We start from the raw sequence: 25416 nt of genomic DNA, 5'->3' as shown, positions 1-25416 counted from the left end.
ACAAAATATATAATGTTTGGGGGTTCTGAGTAATTTTCTAGCAAAAAAAAAAATATGATTTTTACATGTAATAGAGGAGTGCCAGAATAGGCCTGGTATGGAAGTGGTTAATATGCATTGCTGAAAAAAATACAGTCAATACATGCATAAAAACATGATGTAGTGCAAATATAATAGGGGACATTTGTCAATTCTGTCACACAGCAAAGCAGTGCTAAACAAGAGTAGTGAGGCATTTTACGTGATAGACTTACTACAAGATTATATCTTGATGAATAAATTCCTTCGCAATGAAATCTGACTCTGACCATTTCTTCATTATGCATCTTGCATTGTGGAAATTCTTCTCATCTTCAGTGCTAAATCTGTCCCAGAACATTGCAAGTCTACCTCAGTTGCAGTGGCGGCTGGTGCTTACATTTTTTTAGGGGGGCGCAAACAAACTGAAAAATGTAACTGTTAGTAATGCAGGACTGAAAATAGCCATTTATCAGGTTATTATGTATCATTACTGCTAAATAAAACTGTACCTATCATATGCAACCTCACTGTGCCCGTCACAGTAGGCCAATCACATCCACTCAAAAAAGAAAAGAAAAGAAAAAACACTTAACATAGGTGTTCTCATCAGAGCCCCCTTTTACACCAGGTGTCCTCATCAGCATCCCCCTATACATCAGGTGTCCTCATCAAAGTCGCCCTAAACATCAGGTGCCCCAATCAGAGCCCCCTTTACAACAGGTATCCCCATCAGCACACCCCTATACATCAGGTGTCCCAATCTGAGTCCCCTTTTACAGCAAGTGCCCCTTTTACATCAGGTGTCCCCATCAGCAACCCCCTATAAATCAGGTGTCCTCATCAGAGTCCCTCTTTATATCAGGTGTCCCCATCAGCATCCTCTTTACACCAGATGTCCCTATCAGAGTCCCCCTTTACATCAGATATCCCCATCAGAGTCCCTCTTTACATTACATGTCACCATCAGAATCCCCCTTTACATTAAATGTCACCATCAGAATCCCCCTTTACAATAGATGTCCCCATCAGATTCCCCCTTTACATTAGATGTCCCCATCAGAGTCCACCTTTACATTAGATGTCCCCATCAGAGTCCTCCTTTACATTAGATGTCCCCATCAGAGTCCCCCTTTACATTAGATGTCACCATCAAAGTCTCCCTTTACATTAGATGTCACCATCAGAATCTCCCCTTTACATTAGATGTCCCCATCAGAGTCCTCCTTTACAGTAGATGTGTCCATCAAAGTGCCCCTTTACATTATACGATCCCATCAGAGTTCCCCTTCACATCAGATGTCCCCATCAGAATCCCCCTTTACATTAGATGTCACCATCAGAGTCCCCCTTTACATTAGATGTCCCCATCAGAGTCCTCCTTTACATTAGATGTGTCCATCAAAGTGCCCCTTTACGTTATACGATCCCATCAGAGTTCCCCTTCACATCAGATGTCCCCATCAGAATCCCCCTTTACATTAGATGTCACCATCAGAGTCCCCCTTTACATTAGATGTCACCATCAGAATCTCCATTTACATTAGATTTCTCCATCAGAGTCCACCTTTACATCAGATGTCCCCATCAAAATGCCCCTTTACATTAGATGTCCCCATCAGAGTCCCCCTTTAAATCAGATGTCCCTATCAAAGTCCCCCTTTACATCAGATGTCCCAATCAGAATCCCCTTTACATTAGATGTTCCCATCAGAGTCCTCATTTACATTAGATGTCCTCATCAGAGTCCTCCTTTACATTAAATGTCACTATAAGAGACTTCCTTAAAGGTTAGGTTCTGCACCTAAAAAAAAAAAATATTAAAAGCCAGCAGCTACTAATATTGCAGCTGCTGACTTTTAATAAATTGACACTTACCTGTCCCAGGGTCCAGCGATGTCGGCGGCAGATGAAGTGCGATCGCTCGTCTCTCTGCTGCCCCCACCGTCATCCTCTGTCAGGGAATCGGGAAGTGAAGCGTTGCGGCTTTACTGCCCGGTTCCCTACTGCGCATGCGCGATGCGCTGCGCGTCTCTGCTGGTCCCTGCTGTGTCCTGGGAACTGTGTGTTTCCCAGAACACAACGGGGGGCGGGGCATCTGCGGCGATCTGCGGCGGTCTGTCCCGGAAGTGGGTGCAGATACCTGGATTATCCAGGTAACTACACCCCCCTCCCCCCTGAAAGGTGCCGATTGTGGCACCGAAGGGGGGGAGGGATCAGATTAGCGGAACTTCCACTTTAGGGTGGAGAGCCGCTTTAACCTCAGATGTCCCCCCTCTCCGCCCCCCTCGTACTCAAAGCTGTTATAGCAAGTCGCCTTCCATCCACCTTCAGGCCAGCTGGGATTAGCCAGAGAAATCAGAAGTGAAGGCACAGGATCCGGCATTCACACACCACAGCAGGGACAATGTTATAAAGGCAGTGTTCAGGGTGCAGAGCTCAACATCCCGAGGACTTTTTTAAAGGAAGCCAACAGAGCTTCTTGTTTGCAATCACGTGATTGCAAACACATTATGCTTCTCATAGCATCTGTGTGTCCGGCACCCTGCACACACTTAAAGGGCCATTATTATTTTTTCATTGATTGCAGCACGTCATCCTTTCCATACATATATGACGAGTAGCTTTGGTGGGACAAAGTCCCTGCGCCCCCTATGGGCAGGCTGCCACTGTTCAGTTGGCTGCCCAGGAATACAGACTTCAGCTTGTTCAATTAACCGCTTACCAACCAGCCGCTGTCATTATACTGCGGCAGGTTGGCACAATCCCGTGAACTGTTGTAGCTGTACATCAGCCCTTTAAATGCCTATAGCAGGCGCATGCCCACTGCACAGGAAGGAAGCAGATGCGTGTGGCTGGCGGTCACGATGACCAGCGGCCATGTGTGATCATGTGCACGGGAGCCAGAACAGGGATGTGTGTGTGTGAACACACACAAATCCCTGTTCTGTGAGGAGAGGAGAGACATGTCGTCTGTTCCTACTAGCTAGGAACAACAATATGTTTTCTCCTCTAGTCAGTTCCATCCCCCCACAGTTAGAAACACGAATGAGGGAACACATTTAACCCCTTGATCGCACCCTAGTGTTAACCCCTTCCCTGCCAGTGACATTTATACAGTAATCAGTGCATTTTTACAGCACTGATTACTGTATAAATGTCAGTGGTCCCAAAAAGTGTCCGATCTGTCCACCACAATGTTGCAGTACTGCTAAAAATCGCTGATAACCACCATTACTAGTAAAACAAAAACAAATGCCATAAATCTATCCCATAGTTTGTAGATGCTGTAAATTTTGTGCAAGTCAATCAATGTACGCTTATTGTGATTTTTTTTTAGCCAAAAATATGTAGAAGAATATATATTGGCCAAAACTGATGAAGAAATGTGATTTTTAAAAACATTTTTGGGGATATATATTACAGCAAAAAGTAAAAAAAATTTTTTTTTTTCAAAATTGATGCTTATTTTTGGTTTATAGCGCAAAAAAAAAAAAAAAAGAAAAAATGCAGAGGTGATCAAATACCACCAAAAGAAAGCTCCATTGGTGGGAAAAAAGGATGTCAATTTTGTTTGAGTACAGCGTTACACGACCGCGCAATTGTCAGTTAAAGCGACACAGTGGCCTAGTCATTAAGCAGGCAAATCTTCCGTTCTGTAAGTGGTTAAGCTTTGACAAAAAAGCATGGAAACTGATTGGTTTCTATGCAGAGCTGCACCGGTTTTAGTAAATCAAGCCCATTGTGTTAGCATGCTGTGCTACAAACATTCTGATAACTTATACTGGGCTCTATTCACAAAGCGTTATCTATTGCTTTAATAAATGCAGTAAAATACTACATAGCATTTTTCAAAAATGTTTTTTTTGGCACTCACAAAAATGATTCTAAAATACCGCATGCAGTATTTATCTCATAAAACCATGCAGTATTTTATCCCATGTGACATCCAGTGCAATGGTTACAGTGTAGAAGGATTAGAATCTGTCATTTTTAATTACTACTAAAAAGGTAAAATGGTTTAAACCGTAATAATATGCCAACTCACTAAGTCAGTGCGGTCACTGCCGCATATGTATTAATAGAACGGAAAAAAGGTGACTACAATATCAGTCAAAGAGAACAGGACACACGTGTTGTATCAAAAATAGCTAAATTCAATTAAGTAAATACAAAATATCTTTATAAATGTCAAATATTGAATGAAAATAGTATAAAAAAAAAAATCACACACATATATAGTAAATACCATTTTTCTACAACATTGCATTTTTTATTGGTGGAAGAAGGGTATTTATATATATATATATATATATATATATATATATATATATATATATATATATATATATATATATATATATATATATATATATATATGATTTTTTTTAATACTATTTTCTTTTAATATTTGACATTTACAAAGATATTTTGTGTTTACTTAAAGTGGTAGTAAACCTCAGTCATGGAATGCGAGTAAAGCACAAATATCTGTAGTGTTTATTCATCTTTTTCCAAAGTGTTGTTTCTCTCCAGTGCTTCGTTCCTCTGTTATCAGAATGTCTGACTTCTGAGAAGTTTTCCCGCCACATGAGATAAAATTTCTGTTGGGAGGGAGGGGAAGGGAGAACTCAGAATGGAGTTTATCTATTTACAACACAGTTATTCAACTGTGTGGAGTAGGGATGTGTGCCTTTCCTCCAATCAACTCTCACACACTGTAACTGTAGTCTCTCCGCCCCTTTCCTATGCACTGCTGACAGATGAAGAAAGAATTTTAACGACAATCTGCATTTTGGAAGGGGTGTAGAAAGGGGAAGACAGAAGATATTCAAGTAAAACCTATGTCGGAGGATAGGAGGATCATCTGAGGCTGTTTACTTCACTGGGTATATGTGAGGGTTTACATCTACTTTAAAATATAACTAAATGAAAACTTTTTTTCTTTTTTTCAGTTTTGTATAGGGTAGAGAGGAATTAGGTATGCTGTCTGTCACCCCCCATACTTGTCTTAATTACCATTATCATTAAAAGTGAAATGAAAAGAAAATACCAAATTTTGGGTTGTCCCCGAAGAGTAATAGAGGGGGCATATTTCAATGGACACACTAGTTTTGGTAACCTGGGGGATCCCAAAGGGATTCCCTTAGTTTGCAGGGAATACCTCTCACTTCCTCTTTTGGCTATGGGACAGGAAGTAAAGGTGAATACTGACAAGGGTTATAACCCTCCATTATTCTATCCAAAATGAAAAAGAAAGTTTTGCCTTTAGTTACACTTTCAAGGAGCCTTTCTCAACCTTTACAACACAGAGGGACCCTTGACATTTTTTTTTAGTCTTGGGGAACCCCTGCTAAAAATGACTAAATTACTTTCTCTACAACTTATAATACATTAGAGTGATGGTTAGTGGGAAGAATGTGCATTATACTTGTGGTCATTGGGAAGAATGACACCCTTTATAGACAGCTAAAAAGATCAATGATGTCAGTGGGAACTTGTCAGTGGGAATATATCTCTAAAAATAATTGTAAAAAAGTAAAGTATCCCCACTACATATGATATATGTTCTAACAAGGGATTCAACTGTTGTAATATTCATGTCCATTGTATTATGTTTGGAGTGATTGGGAGGTTTATGCAGCAAATGATGTATATGTGTGTATATTCACAAAAAAAGTCTCTGAAAATCTGGCGAAACTATACAGATTTTACTACATGTAATCGGGTGGATTCACTAAAAGTAATAGGGTAGATTTACTAAAGGGACATAGAGTAAGCACTTTGCAAGTGAAGTTGCTCCAGAGCTTAGAAAATGAGGGGGAGGGGGGTGTCTCTGCTGACTTCCATCATCCAATCATGTGCAAGCAAAAATTCTGTTTTATTTTCCTTGCACAATATTGGATATTCTTTGTAAAGCTAAGCTTTGGAGCAACCTGCAAAGTGCACAGCCTATTTGACTTAAATTCTAACTATAGGCAAAACTTTTTTTTTTCCCCACTTGCGTATAGAGCCCATATTGGTTATAGAGTTCTGCCACTAGATGGCAGTGTTATAGCATCATGTTTGACGCATGCTTTCTTGAGCTATTTCATGGTTATGATATAATTTTTATGTTCCTGTCCCTGTGTTTTCCTTTCTTTACTAATAAAAAAAGAAGGGATCAACAATGTGTCCAGAGCATCAAAACTGGTAAGTGACATGTCTGCAACACCTTTCCAACACTTTGTTAAATTAGAGACTGCTTGATTTATTGCTATTGTGTCACTAATTTGCTTGAATAATGTCCCTCAATGTATCCTAGCTAATTAATCCTTGCCCTAAACACGTTTCAAGCCTATATGAAGCTGCATTGTTGAAGATTACATTTGCAAAGTTTAACATTGTAACAAGTGGAAACATTGTAAAGAATTGTGAAGGTTAAGGTCAACCAGGAATACTTATGGAATTGTTTCACTGGTATGAAATTCTCTGTGAGTAGACAGCATGGGGCACACATCTTTTTTATAATGTAGGGGTGTATTGATTGAACTGTCACACATCATTGCTCTGTTATTTATACGAGAACATTCATGAACTATAGCATGCAACCTCTGCAAGCAACATGTCACCTCTGGACCTTCAATGCCGAAAAAATTATATATATGCACAAATAGAAACTCTTATAACTAACACCGTAGGCAATGTCAGAATAAAATCAAAAGTACAGGATAAAAATGAATAAGGATAGTGTTGTTTTCTAATATTCACATTTTTATTTAGTTATCAGAAAATAAAATAACAAATAAAGACATTAAGAAAAGTATAACAGGATTCACACCATTACAGTTACATAGCATAGCGAATGCATTTTTGATAAATACATTAAGTCAGTATAATAATCGTGAATAATCCTTCAAATTCATATATTTAAATTCAGTTTCTAGCTAGTAAACCTCTAAGAATAAACCTATTCACCCCTAGGGGAGCAAACTGTGAACAGGTCTATTCTAACATGAATAAACAAAAGAGATAACAGGATGTTGTCTAGTAAATCAATGTATTCTAGCGAATCAAACCAATCAGGAAATGAAAGCAGCATAAGTCTCTACAAAGAATAAGTGATACCAACAGGCTACCTAGTGGTAATTAAGACTAAGCGTACAAGTCTTTTAGTACTGTAGAAGCTTTAGGATGTATGATCCATACATGCCAGTGCTTCTTAAAGTGAATTAAGTTATCATTTTTAAGTGCTAACAGTAATTCATGGTACGCCGGGGTGTTGACTCTAAGAATGACATCACACAGGTTAGGGGCCTCAATTGATTTCCACATTTTTGTTATGGTAAGTCTAGCCACTATAAGAGTATTCACCACTAATATTCTGTACTGAAATGGGAAAATGTCAAGGTTGATACCTAAAAGGGCCATAGCAGGTGATAGCTTTAACAAGTTGCCTGTGAGAAGGACAGTGTTGTTTTCTAACAGAGCAAAAGTGTGAAATTTCCTTAGTATTCTGTATATAAATGTAAACATCCCTTGTAATAGAAAGAAAGCATGACAGGGCCCTTTAAATATGAGATCTGGGGTCAAAAAAACCTCAGATCTCATATTTACACTAAAATGCAATAAAAAATAAATGTAGTTTGAAAAATGGTATGGAGCTGGGTGAGGGCCATCTTCCCCTCACTTAGCTCCATGCCAAGCAGGGGACATGATCCGATCACATCCACCACTACTGACGGCTCAGGAAAGCAGTGGAGGGCACCAGAGCATAGTGGGGGGGGGGCTCTCCCGCCACCGATAAAAGTGATCTTGCAGCGAATCTGCCACTGAGACCACTTTTATTTGAAAGCGCACCACCTGCTGAAGAAGTGGTTACCGGGGTTTCTGGCAGCTAGCTGCTGCCATAACAATGATATTCCACTTCACAGTGCCGCCGTATATTGATGGTGGGTGGTCTGCAAGTGGTTATATCTGCCACACCAATGCCTGTAATATTAAACTACACCACCTAATGAGTAAAATATACTCTTCCATGTACCTGAGGAAACAAGGAGAAGTAATGAAGGATCTGTGAAATACTTTTTTTTTAATTTAAGCATGCTGTACAGCAGTCTTGGTTAGCTGAGCTGTTGATATAACAATGCGAATGACTTCATTGCTTCTGTTGTAAACTTTGAGCACAAATTCACAGGGTCTACAACTACACAGGTCATCAATGGCTTATTTTAAAGCACAATTACAGATTGTTAAGAATTACTAAACGATTAAGGGAATGGTGTGAAAAACAAATTGGAGATATCAGTCCCAATAAAGTACAGTACATAGGTTTTAATATATATATATATATATATATATATAGATATATATACATACATATATATATATATATAGATAGAGAGAGAGAGAGAGAGAGAGAGAGAGAGAGAGACTTTAAATATATCTCTAATGGTACACATAGTACATAAACCATTGAAAAATATGTATACATCTTTATTTGTACATATTAGAAACATATATAAAATCATTACACGCCAGAACAGATTTTACAGGGACTTGTGTTGTAGGGTCCCAGGAGATCAATAGATATAAACCAACACATTTCGTGTGATACTCCACTTCCTCAGAACCTTCAATCTCGACACTGATAGATGGCACTGGTGGGCACTGATATATATATATATATATATATATATATATATATATATATATATACAGTATAGAAAAAACAATGTACTGTAGATTATTAAAAATAAGTACATACTTGAACAGTGATTCTCAACCAGGGTTCCGTGGAACCCTAGGGTTCCTCCAGAGGTTGCTAGGGGTTCCTTCAGCATTGGGCCTTTTCTGCCTTTTGGATAAGTTCCCACCGACACCATTGATCTTTTTAGCTATCTGTAAGGAGGTAATTCTTCCCAATGACCACAAGTGTAAGGACCATTCTTACCACTGACCATCACACTAATGTATCATGAGTTGTAGATTTCAAATTTTTAGCAGGGGTTCCCTGAGACTGGATAACTATTTCAAGGGTTCCTCTGTATTGAAAAGGTTGAGTAAGGCTGTACTTGAATCTCCACAGCCTGTTTGCAAGTTAAAGCTAAACTCCGGGCACAATTTTTTTATTTAAATATTCCTTAATAGCCATAAAGGATGTGCTGTAAATCCACTTTGTGTACACCAAATGCCATTGCAAACCCAGATATTAAATTATATTACTACTTGTAAATGTAGCAGTGGCATCATCACTGTTCTGTACATAGTCTGTGCAAAGAGCAGAGCCATGGGAGACACCTAACATACCCCACCCACTAAAGGCTGCCTACAGAAAACTAGAGGAGGGGAGGATACAAGGCCAGTCACCTTGTACAAGGGGAGAAAGCAGCAGTAAGCAGTCTTTATTACAGGAAGCTCCTGCACAGAGGCAAAGTCTCACACTAGATTACTGCACAGACCTGTAAGAAATACACAAAACACACCAAGATTGAAGAAAGAATACACATGGCACTTGTATTTGGACAATTTGCGTTAATCCAAGAGATCAGCTTTAATTGTAAGCTTAATTTTAAGGTTGGTGCAACCTGTAAACATAAACATGTAGTTAATTGAACTTTAATAAAACACTACTCGATTCAAACCTGTCTGGAAACGATGAGATCCCAGGTTACTCAACTGTACAAATACTGACCAACGCTCAGAAGTTACATTGTGGCCCTCTTTTTGCACTACACTGTTGGTAGCTAAATTTCATTTATCAACAATGAAGTGGAGAGATGGAATGACCTTCCAAGCTCTGGTTAGTATTTGCAAACAAGTGCTCTAAATTTTGGTCCTTCACAGATGGTCAGGAAGAAATTTGAACTTGTATACCAGCACCTGTAAATCCTTAAAAATACTTACTTAATCCAGCAATGTCATAACAAGACACACCTAGTTGTCTGAATATAATTTCCTTCCTCAGAGTGCATGAATTACCTACGAGCTCTTACATGCAGATTCTTATTGAGTCAGTGGGTAACACTCTTAATATGTCCTCTTCTATCTCCTTAGCATAACTTCAATAGCAAGACCTATTAGGCAGAAGAGGGCAGGGTCAGGTGCTTCATTCTTTATATCCAGGTAGTATCTGTACATCAGATATTACATTAAAGACGTTTTTATTTTTATTGTTAATACCTCTGCATATAAATGGGTATTTGAAGTAAACACTGCAGTTAATCTTACTTTATATTTTAGAAAGTCCAGCCCATAAGATTTATGCTACAGTTACATAATCCATGATTATGGTGTAAAATAATGTGTCAGTGACGGTAACATTTTTTACAATTATTTTAACATATTCTTCAAAGCATCATAACAGTGAATTTCAGCAAGTTCATTAACTGTTTTCTGCTTTCATAACCACTTTCACACGTTAAATGCAAAGGTGATAACATAACATAAACAGCATATTTTCCAATATGTTTGTGTGACAGGAAAAATAAGATCTATTCTATTTAGGAAACTGTCCATGATTGCCTTTAGCATAACGCATAATTGCAGGGCTGAATTTAAATGCCAATTAAATGATAAACCGCCACTGGCTTTATAATGGAAACATATGTATGGGACAGACACACATGAAAAATAGTGGAAAGAAAAATTAATCAGCTTATAATTGGTTTATAAATGCCTTGTTCCTATTGCATTTGAGAAAATGAAAGAGCCAATAGAGCCAAAACAGAAATTTCAGCTTTGGGTAGGTTTAATCTGGAAAAATTACACATTAGCTTTAATATATCTTGGTGTATCCATGATCTAGTTACTTTCACACACATTTTGGCTCTACTCTCAATATCGGAAGCCATTACAGAAGAGGTTAAACTCAATCCTAATTCACTCATATCTTGTGTTACCTCTGTATCAAAGCAGAAGTATTAGGGCCTCTATAATGGAGGTTCTATCTCCTGCATGAGCTTAATGAGATCCTGACAGCATCCTTGTTATACACCTTGGCTATGCATGAATTTAAGATCATTCTGACTGATCAAAGCTCCAGAATTTCCTGTTAGTGTTAAAGTGCGCCTTCTGTATTCTGCCTCATGCGTATTTATATTAACTATCATAATGATATAGATGCAGATAAACTTTGACACTATCAGCATGGTGTCTGATTGTACCTGGGTGAGACATAGGGGTGATTTCAACAAAAGCTTATTTTTTTGGATTTAATGCAGAATTCCAGGAAAAATTTATTAAAATGTGTTGGGTAACAAATAGTTAAGCTGCACTGTCATTTATCTGCTTTTCATTTCCGTCCCCTTGATTATTTACAGAACAACTTGTATTGTGTGAATGGTTCATGGAATATTAGGTGTCCTGTGAATGGACCAGGGGAGAGGAGGGGCGTATGACTTCTATGTATAATAGCCATAGCTCTCAAATTTGCAGCAGTAGAAGCAGTGGCGGCCCATCCAGAATGGGCACAGGGGAGCCGCGGCCCCTAATCCCCAATGCAGTGCACTGGACATGGATTTCAAAGGTTTTTTTTGTACGCACATGATTAGAGCCTGAGGCTTCAAAAAGGGGCGAGCTTGGGGTACCAAGCACTGTGCCCTGAGCCCACCCACTTGTGTGACAATAGCACATTAATATTTGCTCTGGTCTTCCTGATTCTCCTCTCAGCCAATCAGGAAGTGAAAGGGAATATTATGTATTCTGGACGACCACACGTCTATTAGGTACACCGACAGGGCCCTCAGTTATCTGGAGACACCGAATGAAACGAGAGACAGATTGTAAATTCATAAAATGTCTACCTTTATTGGGTGTGTTACAGCTTATATATGGTTCAACATACTAATAGAAAAAGGGGAGAGGGAGTGGTTAATAAATGATGTATTTGCATAGAAATATATAATTATATGGTTATACAAGTTAGTGACCCGTTAAGATACATTATAATGAGTTAAAACGGGTCAACAGGCCATTTGGTTATGATTCATGTCATGCATCCTGTCCCATAGCCTACAGAACAGAGAACAGGAAAAGAGAAACCAACCCACAATGATATATATATAGAGCACAGTGCTTGTGCAAGCATTTTTCTAAGCCTTCTTTTATAGTTACAGATTTAAGCTATCTTGTATACTGAAATGGCAGAGCATATCAAAGTATATCAAAGCAAATCAGTCACAATGGTTTGGGCATATTATTACAGGAAGCAGGTCCTGAGACCTGATTGGCCAGGGAGTCTTAAGACCCACTTCCTGTTCGGCCGGGAGGAGAAGCAATGTGTGTTTGGCCGGTAGAGAAAGCCCTGGCTCCTAACTTGGCTGGACCGAGGAGAAGCAGCCCAACCCCTTGTCCTCTGTCCTCATCATTTCCTAAGATAAGGAACTTATAATAAGGGCATATTATTACAATCCTCTCTTTTGTCATGAACATGACTATTACAAACTCAATATCCACCCAACATTCACCTGGACTACTTTCCCACAAATTTACCACCACACTAAACATGTAAAAATAGAAAACAATAAACACATAATCTCAGCTGCATAGCAATTGTCCATGAAATATAAAGGGAGAAAGGGTGTGATAGTCCATAAAAGCAAGTCGTAGGGGCATGACAGCCTTTAGGCCAAATAAAAATAGTCCCAAAGAAAAGCACAAAAAAACTCTTGTATGGCTTCTGAATATTTAAAATAGCAAATATCCACACTTAGGGAAAAGAGGGAACCACAGCCTCCCCAAAAAGAACACCACTAGGTGGTCTACAGTCTAAAGCCATCCAGACCAGAGGGAGATCGTGGTGAAGTGGACGCCAGCATTTGGATACTGTTGCAAACACAAGAAGGAGAAGGTTATGAAGGAGGGGAGCACTGAAGAGTCACCTTTTTCCTGCTGGTTTTTGCACAGATCACTCACAGACTGTGTTTTTTATTCTTTTTGCACGGATTACACTAGACTGTGTTTTTATAAATAATAATTAATAATAATCGTCTTTACTCATCTCAGCACCTCCTATGGTATTTGAACAACAAAGATGAACAACGAAGATTTCCATGTAAAAGCTGTAGTCCTCTCTTCATCTGGATAGGATATGGGGTATGAATGGGGGTATAGGGTATAAATGAGGTGGGCATTTCTTCCTGTGCATGGGACTAGGGGTGAATGCTGGCTGGCTGGGGCGGATACTCCTCATCCAACATGAATAATGACAGAATCTACCTGATCAATTCAGGCCTTAACCATTGGAGGTATTAAAAAATAATATTCCTCATTGACTCAAACATAAGTAAAGCATGCAGAAATAAAAAAGTTTCTCAGCAAGAGATTTCATTATATAGATTCAATATATTTAACTAAACATTTTTTTCCCCTTCAAATCCAGTATTTCAACAAAACTTAAACACATTTTAGTTCTTTCTATCCCTGGGACCTAAGTGGACCCGAGGGTCTCCGAACAGAATATTTTACCAAAACACATATTCTGACTCAGAAGTCAGTCTCCCAACTTTGCAAATATATCTGATCATCAGCAACAAACAAAACAATGATGGATAAACAACCTTACATCATTAACACTTCACGATTGACACTCTGGGAATTCTATCCATTGACTCTTTATTTCCTAACCGTGACTTATATTCATTATTTCAAGATTAAGTCTTATATTTAGATCAGAGGGGCTGAGATTCACCTGGCACACATAGCCGCTCGGTGTTTGTTAATACCGTGGCAGCATGTTGTGAGGTTACAGCCATTGCTGACACCCACAGCTGACCTCCATCTTGCAACCCCAGCGGACAAGCTTGCTGTGTTGGCGGGTGGAGTGGGCATGGCCTCGTTCCGACGTGCGTGCATGTTTGTGCATGCACACCATGGACGGGGTGCCGCGCACACGACTCGGGGGGCTGCCCATGGCCGATAGGAGCCTCCTCTCTCTTCTACACTGTGAGCTGTCATTATCAACTGTGACAGATGATTGCAGAGGGAGGGCTCTATAAAAGCTCTCTGAAATCAAGCCTAATACGAGCCGCAGTTTACTGCTGCATGCCGGTTTGAGCGGTTGTAATTTTCACAAACTCCTTAGTGTAAAGGTAAGGAAGCGCTGAATGGCAATATCTGTTTCTTTTTTCTAAATGGGCAACAGTTGTTCATACTCTGTACTACAGGTTTTAAGGACCAAATCATATTTGAAAGGCATATAACTTTCTACCTTCTTTTAACATGTAAAAGCAATTTATTTAATATGGGATTATTGTTTAAAAATAAGATACAATAGGTTTATTTTTTTATTTTTTTTTAAATGCAAATTCATTTACCTAAAAGTCTAGAAACATAATTAAAATAAATACGCTATGTATTACAAAAATTAGTATTTTCTTTCAAAGAAAAATAAAAAATGAATTTATCAATATTTTATAATTTTTTTAGCCATGATCAGCTATCTTTATTATATAACCATCATTCACGGAGCCTTCAAACGGCCACTTTCAGGTTAATTTTTCTCAATATTGTATATGAGATCAATACCCATTTATTATTTTAAAATAAACTTTTTAAATTTATGATAAGAAAAACATAGTATCTCGTTACATGTTTATTATTTTTTACAGGATCTGCCAACTGGACCCAGTGAATTCTCAGAGTATACCCTGCTGTTATATCCCCCTTTTCTTTTTGAACGAGATCATGAGAGTCTTTGTTGTCTCTCTTTCATCAGTATCTATTACATATCTCTTTTGAACATTTCTGATTGGGTATAAGGACATAAAAAGTGTCTAAAGATAAATACGCTAAGAGCTGCTTTTCGGTGTCGAAACTAATCTGGCAGACTTACCTTTCTGGCATTGTTTTTAAATTGGAATATGTCGAAAAGCTAACTTTACCATAAACATGTAAGTGTAATAGTGTGAAATTTGTCTACAGATTACTGTGCATATATATGTAATGTTGTAGATACTTACTCTGTTTTTTCTAATACATTTTTATAGAATAGAAATTTCTCCTGCTCATACTCACCCCTGAGGAAGGAGACACGCACACTCCGAAATGCATTGGGTGCATGAGCATTCCATATTATTGTATGTACATTATTATTCAACGCTATATATATAAAACCAATAAAATATATTTGTATTAAGATACTATCCTATTTTTTTATGTGCCTAAAAAGTCCACCACTAGGAATTTTTTTTTCTTTTTGCTCTGGGAATTCAAATATATCCAGAATAGTCACTCTGACTGTTATTCGAACAAACATCCCCCTCAATATTTTAGTATTTCATAGACTCAACAAATGCAGCAATTTATTTTGGTCTTGATTACATAATTTCAGTAACTGTTCAAAAATGTATAGTTTTACCCTTTTTTTTTACCAAATTCCCATTATTAATTTTAATTTAACCCCAAAATTTTAGGGAAATATACATTATCAGCAACATGGGCCTAATAACCTCTACTCCCAAAACAAGTAAAAACAATAAGAACACCTTTAAACACATTTTTCCATATTTTTAAATCCTTATCTCACCCGAAATATATATTTTCCCTAGTGCATATGATTACACAACACCCTTACTTCTCTTTTTCTCCACTAACCACAATTCCTCTGGCGTAGAGACTGGAATACATAACTTCCTTATTCTTTCCATATCATAGATATATACTTCTTAGTTATAATATTTTTAAACTTGTATTTAACCAAAAAAAAATAAAATCAAACATTTTAAAATCCCCAATCCTTGTTAATATAGCCCAAACACAATTAAAAACATTTGCAGAAATATAGCAAATTTGCTGTTATTGAAAAAAAACACCTTTTAAGTTCAATAACGTAAGGATAGGCAATTGCAATTAAAACAGTCCTTAAAATCAGACTCTAACTGAAATAAGCAAAATACCCTATACATAAATTGAAATGCTTCTGTTAGATTTGTATCTGATCGGATTCCTCAAAAAAAAAATAAAAAAAATAATTGGTACCAGCGCATACATGTAATATATCAGTGACGTGCCACATTCCCTTTTAATGTTCCCAATTAACTATGGATTGGGCATGGGCTTAATATGTGCCCAACACATTTCATGAATAGACTGACAATAGTTGCAACATTTTAACAATAAAAATATATTTTTATAGATAACTTTTCTGAATTAAATCCTTCTTTAACATTCACTCTCCACCTCAGCAAGTCTCTCGGACTCGTTGATTTTGCAAAAGCGTTAGCGAAGGAATGGTTGGCGGTTTGTTCCCCCTTTTTTCACTTGAAGCAACATAGTGCAAGCAGATATGTACCTCTGTGTATTGTGCTAAACAATACTTAGGATAGGAGGAATCACTCAAATAGTAACTTGTCCTTGTCAAAATCTGTGATTAAATACTCTTAAAGCACCACACACAGATGAGTACCCTACTCTGTCCCTCTCACCTGCCCACTTTAGCAATGCTCTCCGTCTTGGCAGAATCATAGGACACATATAAACTACCTAACAATCCATTTGCATTCAGAAGAAAAAACTTGTTGGAATTCCAAGACAAGACAAAAGTTCACATATACATAAAATTAAGCATTTCTCTCTGTTAACAACAACTTTCCCTTACATAATAATCAGTCATTCACCAGTAGTTCACGAGCTTTAAAAAAATGCTACCAGTGATACCACTTGTGTGTGCCCTGCACACATACACACTCCATAGTCTGCTATACAATACTTCTTACATTTAAGCTATGTTTGGGTTAACCTCTTAACTCTTACCTTTCTGTTCTAACCTTTATTATTAATTAGCAGAACAAAGATGGCAATGTTATATGTGTTAAAACATTTGGTCTGTATTTGACTAATCATTTAAAACAAGTAACAATTATTATGCTGAATGGCAAGTTCCCCTCTTTTTTTCCTATATTAATAATATGGGCTTACACATATCTCGAAATTTCAGGCTGCAAAAAGTGTACTTCCTCATATTAAACCAGCTATCATCTATTACATCTAGACAGTCCTTGCCTGACCTTTCTTTGGTTCAAATATTTTTCATAATCAATAAATACATGAAAATGAATTTTCCCGCCATGCTACAGCAAACATGGATACTTTGCCAGATTGGTATACTTTGCCATTAATGTTTTCCAATGTGCCTTTAAACCTCTAAAAGCTCTGTAATGATCCTGTTTTTAAAACTAAATTTTACTCCTACGTATCTTTTCTCTGAACTGTATCAGACACATCAATAGCATAGTCATTTACCTTCTATAAGGGGTTTTAACTGCAACACAGTGTCCCTAAGTTTCTAGATGTAAGCTCTACCTGACCCCAGAAGTGGTAAGTTCTATTAACTATTCCACTGCAATCCCAAGACCTTAATACTTTCATTAATAAATAACTCCTCTCTTCCTCTACCCCTTCTAAACTTAACTTGCTTTACCCTCTACAATGTAGGATGTTCATTAAAAACACCTTTAAACTCACTTACCTTATCCTTACCAGTGTAGGGTGTTTGCATCAAAACATTCCCTCTCTTTACACAACCCCCCAGCCTATGTAACACATTCATTTGCAACCTTCAAAATACTATTCTTTTTTAGTTTCAAAGAGTCATCAAAACATGTTAAACATGTATTTAAACTTGTACTTAAAACAATTACACATCTTGCAAACAAATTAAGCACTTATAATTACAATTCTATAAACAAATATTAGTAAAGGGGAGACCTCATATAGCTCATATACTATTGTATTTTTACTGTACTGATTGGCCGTTTAATATTCATTCTCTTTACACACTGTATGCCCTTTTTTTCTTTTAAGATATTTGTTGACACTCAGTAAAAATATAAATATCCATTCTAAATTTAAATTGCATAGCGAAAACCCCTTTTTCCCACATACACCACAGCAACAAAATTTCTTAATTTCTTTTTAATACCTTAAGTAATGACATACACACATTTGAATTTTCCCCATACCTTCTTTCATTCTTTAAAGAAAACTTAGCAGATTATATGAACATACATACAACAGTACTCACCACTCTCAAGATATTTGGATATAAGCAAGGACATTTCTAATTTACTTTGTCCCTATTTCTGACTAAAATCCCTACCTACCTGATCAATCACCTTTATTCCCACGAGTACCAAGCTTCCAATGGGCGTGTACACTTTTCCACAGCGTTCCCAAAACTCTTAAAGCCAACCTGGGCATACCATTATAGAAATCCCAAGCTGCTACAACAAAAAATATGCAAATAGTTTACCAATACCAATCAGCAATCACAAGTTATCTTATTACTTCTATACAACAGAAAGAGAAGCAAAGATTTAGCGGACACTGTTGGTTACCTAAATGCCCTTCCCAAAAGGAAACTGAACTGAGTCTTAAATAAAAACTCGGGTCTCCCGAAGACCTTACAATGTTACACTCCTGTGAGTTGCCTATTAATGCGTGGTCTGTCCTTCCTTTCTCTTTAAATTTAGGTGTGACTTTATCAGAGCCAGGGTAAGAAAGAATTAGTCAAATTAGACAAAGATCCATCCCACCATGGATGATTGTATTACCCCGATTGTATTACCCCCATCTCAAAGGAAATAGTAGGTATTCTGGATGACCACCTATCTATTAGGTACACCAACAGGGCCCTCAGATATCTGGAGACACCGAATGAAACGAGAGGCAGGTTGTGCATACGTAAAATGTCTGCCTTTATTAGGTGTATTACAGCTTAAATATGATTCAACATACCAGAACAGAGGGGAGGGGGAGTGGTTAGTAAATTATGTATTTGTATAGAAGTATATAGTTATATGGTTATACAAGTCAGGAGGACCCTTTAAGATACATTATAATGTGTTAACATGGTCAACAGGCCATCTGGTTATGAGTCATGTATCCTGTCCCATGGCCTACAGAAGAGAGAACAGGAAAAGACAAACCAACCCACATTGATATATATAGAGTACAGTGCTTGTGAAAGCATTTTTCTAAGCATTCTTAAATAGTTGCAGATTTAAGCTATCTTGTATACTGAAATGGCAGAGCATATCAAAGCAAATCAGTATCCGGGCTGAGAGAAGCAACATCTGTTTGGCCGGTTGGGAAAGCCCTGGCTCTTAACTCGGCTGGACCGAGGAGAAGCAGCCCCACCCCTCGTCATCGATCCTCATCATTTCTGTCTCCCATGAGGGGGGGCGGGGGGTGGGGCTTGGTGGCGGTACGAGTGAGGGTGGGGTTTGTTTGCTGCTCCTCCCAAAATATTTAGCACCAGCCGCCATTGAGTAGAAGTATAGATTTTTTTCTCTCTTCTTCCAAGGGAGAAGGAAGAGAACCGTTATGGGGAATTGATATTGTATTGATATCGTACGGATATTGTTTTGTTTATAAAAATGGCAAGAATATATTATGTTTTTTTTTTCATTATTGATGTTGTTTAATGGATCATGTGGTTATCAGAAAGTGTTTCTTATGCCGCGTACACACGAGCGGACTGTATGGCGTACTTAGTTCGTCATACAATCCGACGGACAGTCCGTCGTACTTTCGACTGAACGGACTTGACCACACACGGATGCACAAACAGTCCGTCGAAAGCTTGCGTGATGACGTGTACAGCACGTACGACGGGACTAGAAATAGGAAGTCCAAGACACAGCAAAGCACCCTTCCGCCGTGTAAATCCTTTCTGGGCATGCGCCATTCTTAGTCCGTCGAACTAGCATACTGACAAGCGGATTGTCCGCTCAAACCAAAGTACGACGGACAGAATTTCGAAAAATCCGAAATTCTTAGTACGCCGGACTGCACGCTGAAAAAGTCAGCTGAAGCCCACACACGAGCGGATTGTCCGCTGAAATGTGTTTCGACGGACTAAGTATGCCATACAGTCCGCTCGTGTGTACGCGGCATTATATATAATTATTATTAATAACCTATGTTCTGTATTTTTGCAAAGAAATAAAGAACGAGTGAGGGTGGGGTTTGTTTGCTGCTCCTCCCAAAATATTTAGCACCAGCTGCCATTGAGTAGAAGTATAGATGGGGCTATACTATCTGGCAGCAAAGAGACTGTAAATATCAGATAAATGCCAGTGATCCAGGAGGTCACATACACCCCTATTTGTTATGAAGCACGATTTCTTAAAAACATTTTGCTTTGCTTTAAATATGGATTTCTGTAGGGTTGCCAGGATATAATGGCCATTATCAGTATTTACAGCCTGGCCAAAGGTTCTGCAGTAAACTAACTGTATTAAATACCATACAATGCATAGTCCTAATCTGGAGGTTTTTTCTCTTAACCAAATTGTTAAAGCAGAACTCTGGGAACTCTGGGATTGGCAAAAAATCCCCCATTAGTACACCCCCACACAAAACACTAAACAGTTATTACATTTTTGAAATTCCTTACCATTGAAGAGGATAGTCTAATGCCGTGTACACATGGGTGGACTTTCCGGCAGACTAGGTGCGGCGGACCGGAATCCGTCGGACAATTTGATCGTGTGTGGGCTCCAGCAGACTTTTCCCAAAAGTCTGACGGCTTTCTATCATGTAAACCGTTCATCTGTGTACTAGTCCAATGGACCAAATACGAGGCAAGGCTACTGGCTATCGAACTTCCTTGTTTAGTCCCGTTTACGTCACCACATTCAAAACGAACGGACTTTCGAACAGACTTAGTCTGGTCATGTGTGGCCAAGTCCATTCGTTCAGTAAGTCCGTCGGACCTCCGCCGAAAGTTCCTTTGTGAAGACCGTCGGATCTAGTCCATTGAAAAGTCCGGTCGTGTGTACGCAGCATTACTGTATTTTTCAGGTATTTTTCTCAAGTCATCTCTCTAATTCAAAAGATGCAGTATGTATTCTGCCAAGGAGGAGCTGTTAAAACAGGGATTACATCAAATCCACTCCTCTCTCTACACTATAATGAAACTACAATTCCCATCATGCTTTGGGAATTACAGTGAATGTAGGAGGGTACACTAGGCCTGTACATGTTAAATGTGAACAAGCCCACTTCAACATAAATCACACTCCCTCATTCTGCAGCCAGCCAGCAACACTACTCAGCACCACACAGCAGGAGAGGTAGGTTACAGCCTTATAAATGCAAAGCATGTTTGTGCTCTCCCCCTCCAGCCACAACAGGAGACAAACATATTGCCCTTATTCGCTTTATGTAATCATAACATAAAAAGTGCTGTATTCTCCTCTAATTCAGTATTATAAATGTTCCTCCTCCTGCTGTAGCTTTGAGATCTTTCTAACAGCAATCAGTGCTGGTATGGTATATGAGAACATCCCCAGCCGCAACACAGAAAGAAAGAGCTGGGCCATGCTGCTTTACATCAGCATGGGGCACAAGTAAATTTCAGCATGAGAACAAAACAAAAAAGTGCATCACCAACTTACTAATTAATAACACAATAATAGTGGAACCCTCTTATGTATGGAAATCTCAATAAACTTCAATATTACCACAATACCAGATGATGTCCACTGCTTATCAGTGCAGCTTCATCAGTGTCCATCAGTGCAGTCTTTTCAGTTCAGCCTCATCAGTGCCCATCAGTGTAGCCTCATCAGTGCCCATCAGTGCAGCTTATCATTGCGCATCAGTGCAGTTTATCAGTACCCATCAGTGCTGCCTTATCAGTGCAGCCTTATCAATGCAGCTTATCAGTGCCCATAAGTGCAGCCTCATCAGTGCCATCTCAGTGCCCATCATTGCAGCAGTTCAGTGCAGCCTCATCAGTGCAGCTTATCAGTACCAATAAGTGCAGCCTCATCAGTGCTGCCTCAGTGCCCTTCAGTGCAACCTCATCAGTGCAGCTTTAGTGCAGCTTCATCAATTCCGCCTCATCTGTACAGCCTCATCAGTGCAGCTTATCATTGCCCATAAGTGCAGCCTCATCAGTGCCCATCAGTGCCACCTCAGTGCCCATCAGTGCAGTTTATCAGGACCCAACAGTGCTGCCTTATCAGTGCAGCTTATCAGTGCCCATAAGTGCAGCCTCATCAGTGCTGCCTCACTGCCCATCAGTGCAACTTTGTTAGTGCCCATCAGTGCAGCGCTTCAGTACCCATTAGTGTAGCCTCATCAGTGCCCATCAGTGCAGCCTTAGTTCAGCTTCATCAATTGCGCCTCATGGGTGCAGCCTCATCAGTGCAGCTTATTAGTGCCCATAAGTGCTGCCTCATCAGTGCTGCCTCCATGCCCATCAGTGGAGCTTATCTGTACCCATCAGTGCTGCCTTATCAGTGCCCATCAGTTCCGCCTAATCAGTGCAGCCTCATCAGTGCAGCTTACCGGTGCCCATAAGTGCAGCCTCATCAGTGCCGCCTCAGTGCCCATCAGTACAGCCTATTTGTACCCATCAGTGCAGCTTATCTGTGCCTATCAGTGCCCCCTCATCAGTACAGCTTATCAGTGCCCATAGGTGCAGCCACATCAGTGCCACATTAGTGCCCATCAGCGTGGGTTTATCTGTGCCCATCAGTGCTGCCTTATCAGCACAGCTTCATCAGTACCCATCAGTGCAGCTTCATCAGTGCCCATCAGTGCCCCCTCATCAGAGCCCATCAGTGCCCATAATTACAGCCTCATCAGTGCCACCTCAGTGCCCATCAGTGGAGCTTATCTGTGCCTATCATTGCTGCCTTATCAGTGCAGCTTCATTGGTGCCCATCAGTGCAGCTTATCAGTGCCTATCAGTGAAGCTTATCAGTGCCCATTAGTGCAGCTGATATGTGCCCATCAATGTAGCCTATCTGTGCCCATCAGTGCAGCTTATCAAAGCCTATCAGTGCAGCCTATCTGTTCCCATCAGTGCACCTTATCAGTGCCCATCAGTGCAGCCTATCTGTGCCCATCATTTCAGCTTATTAGTGCCCATCAGTGCAGTCTCATCAGTGCCACCTCAGTGACCATCAGTTCAGCTTATCTGTGGCCATCAGTGCAGCTTATTTGTGGCCATCAGTGCTGCCTCATAAGTGCAGACTCATCAGTGCAGCTTATCAGTCCCTGAAAGTGCAACCTCATCAATACTGACACAGTGCCCATCAGTGCAGCTTATCTGTGCCCATCAGTTCAGCTTATCAGTGCCCATAAATGTAGCCTGTGCCCATCAGTGCAGTTTATTAGTGCCCATCAGTACAGCCTATCTGTACCCATCAGTGCCCATCACTACAGCCTATATGTGCCCATTATTGCAGCCTATTTGTGTCCATCAGTGCAGCCTGTGCCCATCATTTCCCATAAGTGCAGCCTCATCAGTGCCCATAAGTGCAGCAGGGATCATTAGAAGAGCCGACCGGATGACACAGAGCGGGGACCTCCCGCTGAGACAGAACTTTTAGGTGAAACGGCGGTCGCCATAAAGTCCTGCCTCCTGGATCGGCATTGTACCAGTGTGCTGTCTATCACAGAAACTGGTCCAGGAGGCAGGACTTTACAGCGAACTGTGTTTCACCTACAAGGTCTGTCACAGTGGGAGATCCCCACTCTGTGTCATCTGCTCTTCTAACGATGCCAGGGTGGGCAATTAGAAAATAGTGGATTCCAGCCTATCTCCGGACCTCTAATGCCATGTACACATGAGCAGAATGTCCAACAGAAAAAGTCAGACGGGAGCTTTTCGTATATTCCGATCGTGTGTATGCCCCATTGGACTTTTTATGTTGAAAATTCTGATGGACCTAGAAATAGAACATGTTCTAAATATTTCCGACGGAACCAATTCCTATTGGGAAAATCGCTCGTCTGTTTTGCTGTTCCGACAGACCAAAAACGATGCATGCTCTGAAGCAAGTACGAGGCGGAAGCTATTGGCTACTGCCATTGAACTTCCGTTTTATAGTCCCGTCGTACGTGTTGTACATCACTGCGTTCTTGGCGGTCGGACTTTGGTGTGATCGTGTGTATGCAAGACAGCTTGAGCGGAATTCTATCGGAAAACCTGCAGAGTTTACTCTAAAGGGAAAACCGGTCATGTGTACAGGGCATTACTGTTCCTGAATCAGTTACCAGAACTCATGCCACTAATTGTTCTTTCCAGTGCCTGTTGGCATCTCCATTGTCATTTTAGCTTAACCCTGTTTGTGACACACTTACATTAGAACTATTGTGGTCAAATGTTTTGGAATTATTATTTTTTTAACGTGTATAATCTATAATACACGTATCACACTATATTTCATCCCATGAATCACATTTGTTGCACGCTTTGAAGAAAACATGTTTTAAAGTCAAACTCACAGTTACAATGTGTATCAGGTGCAATGAGGTATATGTATGCGTCTACAAAAATAGTGCTACCCCCCAACATCCTAGTACATCCAGATGTGGGGCACACATGGTCACTCCATTCCACTACCACAGAGTGTGAGCACCCAGTCACCAGTCCTGAGTCACTCACAAAGGGTATATTAATATTTACGTTAATATTTTTAAAGGACTGGAGTGAAACATCAGGCAGTTGGGCAGCAGTATTACGGTAAAAGGAGTAATCTTCTTGTGACTGCTCTACATTGACACTGAGTTTGTGTTTTTTTTAAATTGTTGTTTTGAAAAAGTTTGGCAAGCACTGAGCAATCAGGCAGCCAAAGAACCAATTTCTTTTTTCTGTTCTACAGGGTTACAGCATCTGAACTACACGATTATAGCTGGAGAGAACTTTGCCATTTAGGAGTAGATGACCAGAAAAAAAGCTGTTCCACTTAGTTACGGCCAAAAACAGTTTTCATGTTTCGGTGCAAAACTGAGCACTTTTATCTTTCACTAAGGAGATACAAAAACAGGATCACAGACTCTGGACTTCTGTCATTTCTGATCCTAATCATTGTTTTATGTTAATATTGGTTTATAAATGTATCACCCTACTGCAAATGATACCTAGAACACTTAAGAGACCTAGAACCCATGACATATAAGATGTTTGGAGAAAGGAATTGTCTTCAAAATGATGGAAATTATAGACTATTATTCATCTTGGACTTACTTACACAGGCTAGGTTTGAAAATTAAGTTAGCTTAAAACAGGTTGGCTATAGGCATCATGAAATAAATAAATCCTAATCATTTTTATTTCTCCATGTCTCTGTCTCTTTTTGTTGCTTTTATCAGTTCTTTTGTGCAGTATGGAGTAATGCTAGGCTGCCTCAATCATCATCCTTTTCAGTCAAAAGAAAAAGTAACTCAAGACTTCGGATGGATTGTATCAACCGTGAGATTGATTTTTTATGGCAGACATGTGACTATTGTTTCAATCTTATTTTTCACTAGTTTAGATTTCTGCACTGGCCATTCCAGTTTCAATTTCAGATAAAAGTAAAATTCACATTGGCTCCAGATCTAAAATTTATTTTTTTATTTTTTGCTGCAAGAGTAGATATGCATACTACTTCTGGTATATGAATAAAGATGGATGGC

The sequence above is a fragment of the Lithobates pipiens genome, unplaced genomic scaffold, assembly GCF_037356315.1.
Source record: "Lithobates pipiens isolate NorthernLeopardFrog02 unplaced genomic scaffold, aLitPip1_a1.2 Scaffold_16, whole genome shotgun sequence".
Classification (NCBI taxonomy): Eukaryota; Metazoa; Chordata; class Amphibia; order Anura; family Ranidae; genus Lithobates; species Lithobates pipiens.
The sequence above is the reverse complement of the archived record's forward strand: the minus strand, read 5'-3'. Positions refer to the sequence as shown.